This window comes from Equus przewalskii, chromosome 1 (assembly GCF_037783145.1).
Source record: "Equus przewalskii isolate Varuska chromosome 1, EquPr2, whole genome shotgun sequence".
NCBI classification, from domain to species: domain Eukaryota; kingdom Metazoa; phylum Chordata; class Mammalia; order Perissodactyla; family Equidae; genus Equus; species Equus przewalskii.
This window is the reverse complement of record NC_091831.1, coordinates 8995027-9004164: the sequence shown is the minus strand read 5'-3', so window position 1 is coordinate 9004164 and position 9138 is coordinate 8995027. Positions and strand designations below refer to the sequence as shown.

At 53.1% G+C, this 9138-nt stretch overlaps 1 long non-coding RNA gene across 1 annotated transcript; it reads left to right on the top strand.

Annotated features, from left to right (window-relative positions):
- Positions 1 to 615: 615 nt before the first annotated feature.
- LOC139081966 (uncharacterized) lies at positions 616 to 7632 on the top strand. The gene is made up of 3 exons (XR_011537609.1): positions 616 to 701; positions 1710 to 1808; positions 5486 to 7632. It is a non-coding gene; the product is annotated as an uncharacterized lncRNA (long non-coding RNA).
- Positions 7633 to 9138: the final 1506 nt, after the last annotated feature.

The window sequence follows — 9138 nt, the reverse complement described above, 5'->3', positions numbered from 1 at the left end:
TTAACTTTCTCGAGAAAACCCCGTGCCCGCGCCCCCCGGGGTCCTCTTAAGGCCGCGCGGACTCCTCCCCGCAGCCCCTCGCTGCCTCCAGACCTGCCCCCCGGCTGCGGACCGACTGAGGCCTCGTCTGCTCCCGGCGCCTCCTGAACTAGAGGCCCTTCTCCAGTTTGACTCTGTCAGCAGTCAAAACAACCGGGCGCCCCTGCTGCCAGCAGCCCGGGGCTCCACGGCAGCTTATCTTGGGCCTGAAACGCTCCAAAGGAACGCGGGCCTCCCCCCGCCCGCCGGCCCGGAGCTCGCTTCCTGCGGGCACCTCCGCGGGACGCCTGGAGCTCGCCGCCTGGCGCTCCTTCAGGAAGCCCTGGCCTTCCAGGCCATCAGAACCTCCGCGTGCACACACCCAGGAGATGCCAAGCCCAGAAACAGGGTGACGGCCACTCGGGCCTCCGGTTGGGAGCTGGGATTTGAAAATTCAAAACATGCCTGAGAGCTGCCATGTGCTTTTAATTTCCCTGTTTTGGTCAAAGCAGGGAAAAAAGACATCCGAAGAGTGGATCCAACGAGTCACTGAAAGAACGCTCCCCAAATATTTCACAATGGCATTTCCGGACATGCATTTTAATTGGTTGGTTTGACGTTCGATTATCACCATCCTTTCACAGTGACAGAAAATAAGTGGCCCAGGAAGTCACCAGCAATTGGTAATGAGCTCATAAATCTTTCATCCCCACAGCCGCAGATCGGTGCCCAGGGAGGGGAACTTACCCACACTGCATGTGCCGTAATGTCCTGGTTTGTGGCCCAGGCTTGAGTGTCCAGCCATATCTGTGGGGACAATTTGACCACAGGTAACCCCAACAGAGAGTATGGACCAATAGCCACCTCAGTTGTGAAGGGCTGAATGTTTGTGTCCCCCAAATTCGTATGTCGAAACCCTACCCCCCAATGTGATGGTATGAGGAGGTGGGGCCTTGGGAGGTCATTGGGATTAGATGAGGTCATGAGGGGGGAGCCCCCAGGAATGGGATTAGTGCCTTCTGGCTTCCCTTATCTGCTCTCCGCTTTCACTGGGATGACACAAGAAGGTGACTGTGTACAGGGCGGAACAGGGCCCTCACCAGAGCTCAGCCACGCGGGCACCTTGACCTCAGGCTACCAGCCTCCGACTCTGTGAGAAATACATTTCTGTTGTTTATAGACCACCCGGTCTGTGGCACTTCCTTATAGAGTCCGAACGGACTAAGACACCAGTCAGGGAGGCTCCCCGAAACTTAGGGAAGGGACTGACTGCCACCACTGACTGGCAAAGAGACTGCCAGTGGGAAGGGACCGGGGTTGGGGGGGGGGTGGGGAAGGACTTCAGGTGTCTATTTGTAGTTAAGAAAGGAGGAAGGGAGGGGAGGAGAAGTCTTTGGGAACTGACTCCTCGAGCAACCCAGAACTTAGGGAGCTTCCATTCCTGGATGTCTCTGTGTAGGTCTGTGTGCTCACGGTCACGTATGTACTCAGGGACTGTGTTGTAAGGAGTTAACGTCACCCAAAGAAAGGTCTGGCCTTTGTCCTTGACCCCTAGGAGGTGACCTCTAAGCCCTTGGAATGTCTTGCCTGATAATTGTCTTTGTTTACTGGGGGCCTTGGACCACACTGGATAGTCTAACCATGTGATTTCTGGGGGGGGGGGGCGCTGTCTTTGGGCCATGCCTTATCAGCTAGACCTCCAGAGGGGCTGCAGACAGAGGCCAGCCATGAGCAATCAACCAAGTCAACGTGACCAAGCTCCAGTAAAAACTCTGGACCCCAAGCATCGGGTGAGCTGCCCTGGTCGGCAAAATTTTACGTGTGTTATCCACGTCGCTACAGAAGTCCCTGACTCCCCTGGGAGAGGACACCTGGGAGATCTGTGCCCCCTGCGCTCTGCCCCACATGCCTCCCCCCTTGGCTGGGTTTAATCTCTGTCCTTTCCCTGTAATACACCGTGACCACAAGTACAACAGCTTTCAGCATGTGCTGTGGTCCTTCTGGGAATTGTCAAACCTGAGGGTCTCCTATATTGTGAGAGGCTTTTGGCTCCTTTCCTACCCCTCCACATAGGGGAGGGCAGCCCCAAACTCATAAAAAAGCAACATTTGCAAAAACTGATAAATTAGACTTCATCAAAAAGGGACAATTATGCTTGTCAAGTCCTCCCACTACATCGTTTTAAATAAATAGAAGTAGGATGACCATATAAGACTCACCAGTTAAATGGGAGAGTAAGATACTTTCTGCAAAAAGATGTCCACCGTGGTGTCGTGTGGAGTAGCAACGCCGTTCCCCAGCTGTGTGCCACGCAAGGACGTCAGGCAGCCACCGATGATGAAATTCACAGGAGCTTGACAGAACATGAAAAATACTTATGCTGTAATAGTAAATTTAAAAAATCAGGGTTTAGGACTATATAGAGAGCATAAGTCTGAGGTTTCTTTTAATAGGGTGACAAGTGTTAATTAAATTAGAGACTACGTGAGTCTAGGAAGGCACAGGTGAAACTGTGCAAAAGGACAGGCAGAGATGGCGGCCACCTGGAAGCCAATCGTCTTTGTCTGTGCTCGGTCCAGCCTCAGTCCTTGGTTATGCAAGTGCAAGGTCAAGAGGCCCCTTTGCAGGCACCCTCTTGTGTGTGGTGGGGGCCAGTATTGCACTGCTGTTGTGCACCCCTCCAGAGTTCCCTCAGCCCTCTGCTCACTCCACCTTTGCTACAGCAACCAGCTCTGAGCAGGATTTATGCTAACTGGAGAGCCCTCCCTCCCAACTTGCAAATTAACACCTTATGGGACACTCTTGACCAATGGGGTCAGAAGCTAACAGTGTTTCCCACTCTGTTCGTTGGGTAGACAGTTCTAAGACATATTCCATAGATTTCTTTGAGAGTCTGCAGGACTGGGCAGCTAGCTGCCTTTTGCAGTCAATAATGCATCTTTGAGTTGACTCTCCATCTTTCTCTGTGATCCCCCTAGCCCCACTCTGCTCCCTGCATCCCGTTCCCAAGAATGCCAAGAGAGAGTTGGCTTAAAGTTGCTCCTCTTTCTGGAACACATGGCTCTGGGTACACGGAGTGCGGGAAGGGTCCTGACTAAAGGTCTTGCCTCCGGGGTGAGTTACATCATAGGACACTCATGTTTCTTTAAAACATCCTCTACACTCTCCTCGAGTCTCACACCCAGCTGCACTTTTTCCTCCTCTCTCTTTCTCCCCATACTCCCACCCCCTGGATCTCGGCTCCACGGCCCCCTGCCCACCAGATCTCTCTCTTCCTCTAGTAGGTAGTAATCAAGTCCCTTCCCTTGGCTTCTTCAGTTCTGCTTCTAGACTCTTCGCCTCATTCACCAGGGAGAAAACCATGCTTTCAAGCACGGCAGACAAAAGCTACTCCCTAGAAGGTGGGGTGAGGAAGGCAGTAAAGGTCGACTCCTTTGTTACCTCCATCTCAATGGGGTGACAAAACTGAGGCTCGGGGAGGTCAATGACAGCTAGAAGGAGGCAAAGTTGAGAACTTTGCCAGCAATGCCCCCTTTCTGGGCAGCCTCCCTGACAAAATAAAGGGGAATCCAGGTGAGCCCCAAGTTCCTCTCCTGATAACTCAGGGGTGTGTGCGGGGGTGCTAGCAGGTGGAGAAAGGAGCCTGCACTTGGATTCTGGACCTGATGCTGCCACTTGCAGCCATAGGATCTCAGGAGAGCCCTGGTTCCCTCGGAGCCCCAGGCTTCCCTTCTGCAGGGAGGGTTGGGGAGGAAGGCGTTGACCTAGCAGCTGAGGTGCCTTCCTTCCTGCTCTAACAGCCGGAAACCCTTCTGACTTCTACAGCTCTGAGATGCCTCCACCCCCAAACTTCTGTCAGCTAGGATGCTTCTCCCGCTCTCAGCCCTGTTAGAAGGGGAAACACACACTCGCACATGCACACACACTCACGCGCGCGCACACACACACACACGCTAAAATCCTGGCGTTGGGAAGAGAAAATACAGTGGGATTTGAGCTCTTTGTGTACTTCCAGGAACCAAACACGCTTCCTTAAGAAAGAACTCCCTTTTTCCACAAAATCTCCTGACAGTTCCTTGAAGCTCAAGTTCACAATGAGTTTTCTCCTCCAAGCATCCTGATGGCTCGTCTGAGGAGGGAAACAAACTTTTTGAAAGAAAAAGCCTCCGGCAACACGTTTTATTTTTCAGGGCTCTGCTTTGAACACGCTGGTTTTAATCTTTCTAGACTTAAAGCCCAGACTTCAGAGGCAACGAGGGCAGATCTGTCTCTAAGAGGAAGGAGCCAGGGGCCAGCACCGCCTCCGCCCGCAGCCATCCCTGTGGACCTGCTGGCAACCCCATGGCCACTCCTGCAGCTAGATAGGGAGAGGTTGGGTTGGGGGAAGCTTTGTCTTCCTTTTAAATAGAATTAAGACTTCATTGTTCCTAGCTCAAAGAGGCATAAACACAAAAATACCGCCGAGAAAATGAATCTCCAGAAAAAGGCAGTTCTTACAAGGCGTTTATATTTCTCTCTCTCTCTCCCACTCTCTCTCTCTGGTCAGTGTTTCTCACACTTTTCTATGCACACAATCACTTGGGGATCATTCTTCAATGTATATTCTGACTCAGTGGGTCTGGGGAGGGGCCTGGGAGTCCGCATTTCTAACCAGCTCCCAGGCGATACTGAACCTGCTGATGTGGGGTTGCACTGTGGGTAGCGAGGGCTCAGGCAAGAAGAGGCATTTCATTATGTCACAAAGCAAGAGTCTGTCGGTGGGTGCATGCAGGGCGGTTTGTAGCTCCATCGTATCAGCAGGCTTGGTCAGTGTCTACCATTCTTCCAGCCTCGAGGTGGCCGCAAATAGCAGGTCTTCACATGAGTGATCCTGAAGAGGAGGTAGAAAGGGGCTCTTTCCCCCGGTCTGCTGCTTTTACTAGGAAGGGAACAGATTCCACAGAAGCCTCCTGGGAGACACCCCGTAACATCTCATTGGCCAAAGCTCTGTCTCCTGGCCACCTGGGCTGCCAGGGAGCCTGGGAGCGTGAGCACCTGTAAAGGGAATGAGGTTACCATGCAGACACTTTCAGGAAGAAAGAAAGGGGAATGGCGCTGGCTGACCAGCCAGCAATGGCTCATAGCCATCTTTCAAACGCTTGAGGCCACCCCTTATTCTCTACCTACTGGGGGCCAGTGGAAAGAGAACAAGGTCATGCCAGGTTTTCAACATGGAACAGGTGGTAGTGGTGGGAGGCAACCCTCATCTGGGACACAGGTGGGACACAGCCCAACTGACTCTAATTGGGGTAGGGGGAAATGCAGGTGGGACATAGCCCAGGTGACCCTCATCTGAGGACACAGGTGGGGCACAGCCCAGGTGACCCGGTAGCCCAGCCAGAGCACCAGCCCTGCCAGCCCCTCTCATCAGACAGCCTGGAGCCAATGCAGACGAGACACCCGGCCTCCCTTTCTCCCTCTTCTCTAGGAGCAAACACATCATGTTTCCTGGTATCCTGGATACCACATCAGGGACATAAAGCCAAGAAGTGTCTCTGCTGAGCCAACTGCGAACAGTGCCAATTAAACTCGTCCCACAGACCTGCAGAGCTCTAAGTGTTGGGAACCAAGGTATCATTTTTTCCAGAGCAATATGCTGCCCCTCAGAAACAAGGGTTACCATGGTGATGTTCTCTACCTGGGCCTGCCTAGGGTAAGGCTGGAAACAGGACCCACGTATTCAAGCCAGGCCAGTAAAGCAGCATAGAGTGGGCCCAGTGGGCAGAGGGCAGGCAGGTTCAGAAAGTCCCTCTGCTCAGTGCCCTGGTGGGTTTGGACCTTCTGCATCACATGGTGGCTCTTCCTGAGGTGATGTGGGAGGAGCCCAGCTGTGGAGTCAGACAGACCCGAATTCCAATCCCACCTCGGCCGCAGACCTGTGTGTGGCCTCTGGCAAATTACTGAACTGTCTCGGCTTCTATTGCTATGTCTTCGAAATTCGGGGAGAGCAAGGCATAGTCCCTAATTCACAGGACTGTGGAGATGAAAACGAGACCATGCATGTGAAGTGCTGGGCCCGGTGCCCGGTATAGAAGCCAGCAGAGGACAGGCGTCTGGGTGGTATAGAGACCATGTCTGCAAAGAGGCGGCGGGACGTGACTTTCATCAGGCCCGGACAGGCAGACTCACGCAAACGGGCAGAAAATGAGATGAAGGTAAACGTCGAAACCCAGCGCCTCAATGTGCCGTGAAAACTCCTGTCCCGGGGACCGGAAATGCGCACAGTGCGCATGATCAGGGCTACGCAGGGAGCCGGGCTCAGGACCGGAGCCACGTGACCTGCTCTCTGCGAACCGCTGTGAGAGACCAGGGCCCTGAAGGACCGGCCGGCACGCCTTTCCTTCCGCAGGCAGAGCTGGCAGGGCACATCCAGGGGCTTGGGTGGAACAAGGAGGAGTGGAAGGACCGAGTGCTAAGTGGCGCCATTCCACTATCAAACTGCCTTGTCTCCAGAACCGGAATCTTCCCAATGTCCTGACCCCTAAGCTCCCTGCAGCCGTCATCATCGGGATCAGACCCCGTCGCAGGCTCCCTGCGCGCGGCTCATGCTGGGAAGCCGCAGCCCCCACCGATAGGGCGGGGAGGCCCCAAAGTCTGCAGCCTAGTCCTCCTCCTGCCCTGCGAGGCACTGCCCGCACCCACCTCGGTGCCTCTCCTTATACCCATTCCGTGATAGATGAGCCCTCATCCTGATGTACATGGAGATTCTCAGGAATTCAGCCTGGAGAAGAGTTCCCAAGCCTGGGAATGTTTCCAGCAAGCTTATACATCTCTGATCTAAATACCGTGGGTGATGGTCTTAACAATAGCGCTCAGTGAGCAGCCTCGCTTCCCTCATGTCCAAGTTCTGGGGGATACCTCAGCATCTACCTGATAAGCCTTTGTATATGTCAGTAGCTTTTCCCTCTCAACTTCCAGCATTTAAAGCCAACACTGAATTTTTGGAGGGGAAGGGTTCGGGGGGCTCATCAGCACACACCTCTCCAGGTCTGTGGGTTAGATGGAGACTCCCACACCGATGGGTACAACAGGGGTGGGGTGGGGGTTCCTCAAAGGAACAGGACAAGCCTGGAACTTCTTGGAGCATCTATTGTCTCCACAGTGAGTGTATTCATTTCCTGGGGCTGCCATAACAAAGTACCACCAGCTGGATGGCTTGAAACAACAGAAATTGATTCTCTCATAGATCTGGGGTCTATAAGTTGAGAGTCGAGGTGTCGGCAGGGCCGTGCTCCCTGAAGGCTCTGGCGGAGGGTCCTTCCTGGCCTCTTCCAGTGTCCAGTGGTTGCTGGCAATCCTTGGCATTCCTCATCTTGCAGCTCCATCGCTCCAGTCTCTGCCCCTGTGGTCACATGGCATTCTCCCTCACGTGTCTGTGTTTCTGTGTCTCTTCCCCTCTGCTTAGAAGAACACCAGTCATGTTGAATTAAGGGCCCACCCTACTCCAGTGTGATCTCATCGAAATTTAATTCATTACATCTGCAACAACCCTATTTCCAATAAGGTGAAATTCTGAGGTACTGCGGGTTAGGACCTCAACATATCTTTCTGGAGGACACAATTCAACCCAAAATAGTGAGTGATGTAAAAACACTGTTTTTGTGTTTAAGCCAACCTGGATGAATGAGGGAATAAAACGTAAAATTCACATGAGCGAAAATGAAGCCCCTCACACCTGCAGCAGCCTTCACGCCCCTCTGCCTCTGGGGATGCTTGGGGAAAGAGCTCAAAAGCTGGAAGACCTCATTATGACTAGTGGGCAGGCCACTTAGCCTCTCTGAGCCTCATCTGAAATGAGGAGGAAAGCAGCCAAAGTACATAAACGTAGAATCAGTAGGCATAATGGCTCACGGCACAAAAGTTCTTAGAGGGTGTGCTCCAGAGGGCGCTAGTGCGGGTGCTTGGGAAATGTGCTCATGAGGGTGTCGGGAAAGACTGTGAAAGAATTTGAAATAGGCAGACGAGGTGACTGGATGTCCTGTCTCGTGCACCCTCCAGGGTTATCTGATTCTCCACAGGGCCTGCACCCTCACTGTCCTTGAGCCGTTTGCCAACTCCGTGAGTTGCAGAGAAGTTAGAGCAACGCGAATGGTTCCTGTCTGTAAGCACACATGAGTTTTGTCTGTTGGTGTCATTGACTGTTGCCCTGTGGGTATTGGCCAGTTTTGCACCTATTTCTACATTCGGTTCAGCATTCCTGTTTGCCTGGATATGTGTGTTCTTTGAATTTCCCTTTGAACTAGTTGTAGCGTACTATCGGTTTCCTCATTATTTAATGATGAGCTAAATAAACTTGACATGAGTTCATTTCATATTTTCTGAGACTCATGACTTTACCCTTTACAAAGTTATCTTTTTAACGGGGGGAACAGGGTACAGCATTTGAATGTACAAGTTCCTGGAAAGTTGAGAAATGACAGCGGCAACAATGAAAATGCCAGGGTGTGAGGCCCTCAGGGGTCTGTCGTCTCAGACGTCATCTGGGAAGGAAGTGCCAGCTGTTTGGGATGTGCGTGGTCAGCAAGAGGCAAATCTTCAGGTGGCCAGCAGGCTGCAGGAAGGCCAGCCGCCCCTTGGGCCTCAAGAGGGCTGATTTTCAGCTCCACGAAGTGATGAGGTTAGGTCTGAAAAATGACAAACAGAATCATAAAAGCGTCACTGCTGGCTTCGTGGCCGGGCTCTGTGTGTGCCAGCGGGCTGGAGCTGGGCTGCCAAGACATTACTGACAGCCCCTGCGGGTGGATGTCCAGGGCCAGGGCCGTAGTGGGGCTGTCCAGTGTGATGAATCTGCCTGCACAGACAAGACCAGGCTGCCTTGGGCCCGGAGGGATTCCGCCTCCTGTTCCTCTTTCCTGATGGAGGAGACACAGCCCCTGCTGCCCCCCGGCCCCCCAGAGTAGGAGAGTCTGTGCAATTGATGACTCTTAGAAGGCGTTTCTGTCTCTAGAGCTGAGGCTGGGGGGGGTGGGGGGGGGGTGGGTCCTTCATGGAATTCTAATTAAAGGAGCCCCTACTCTTGGTTACCTGCTGCTGCTTCTATCTGGGGCCACTCTGCAATGCTCCACAGGTTGGTCAGGGTAC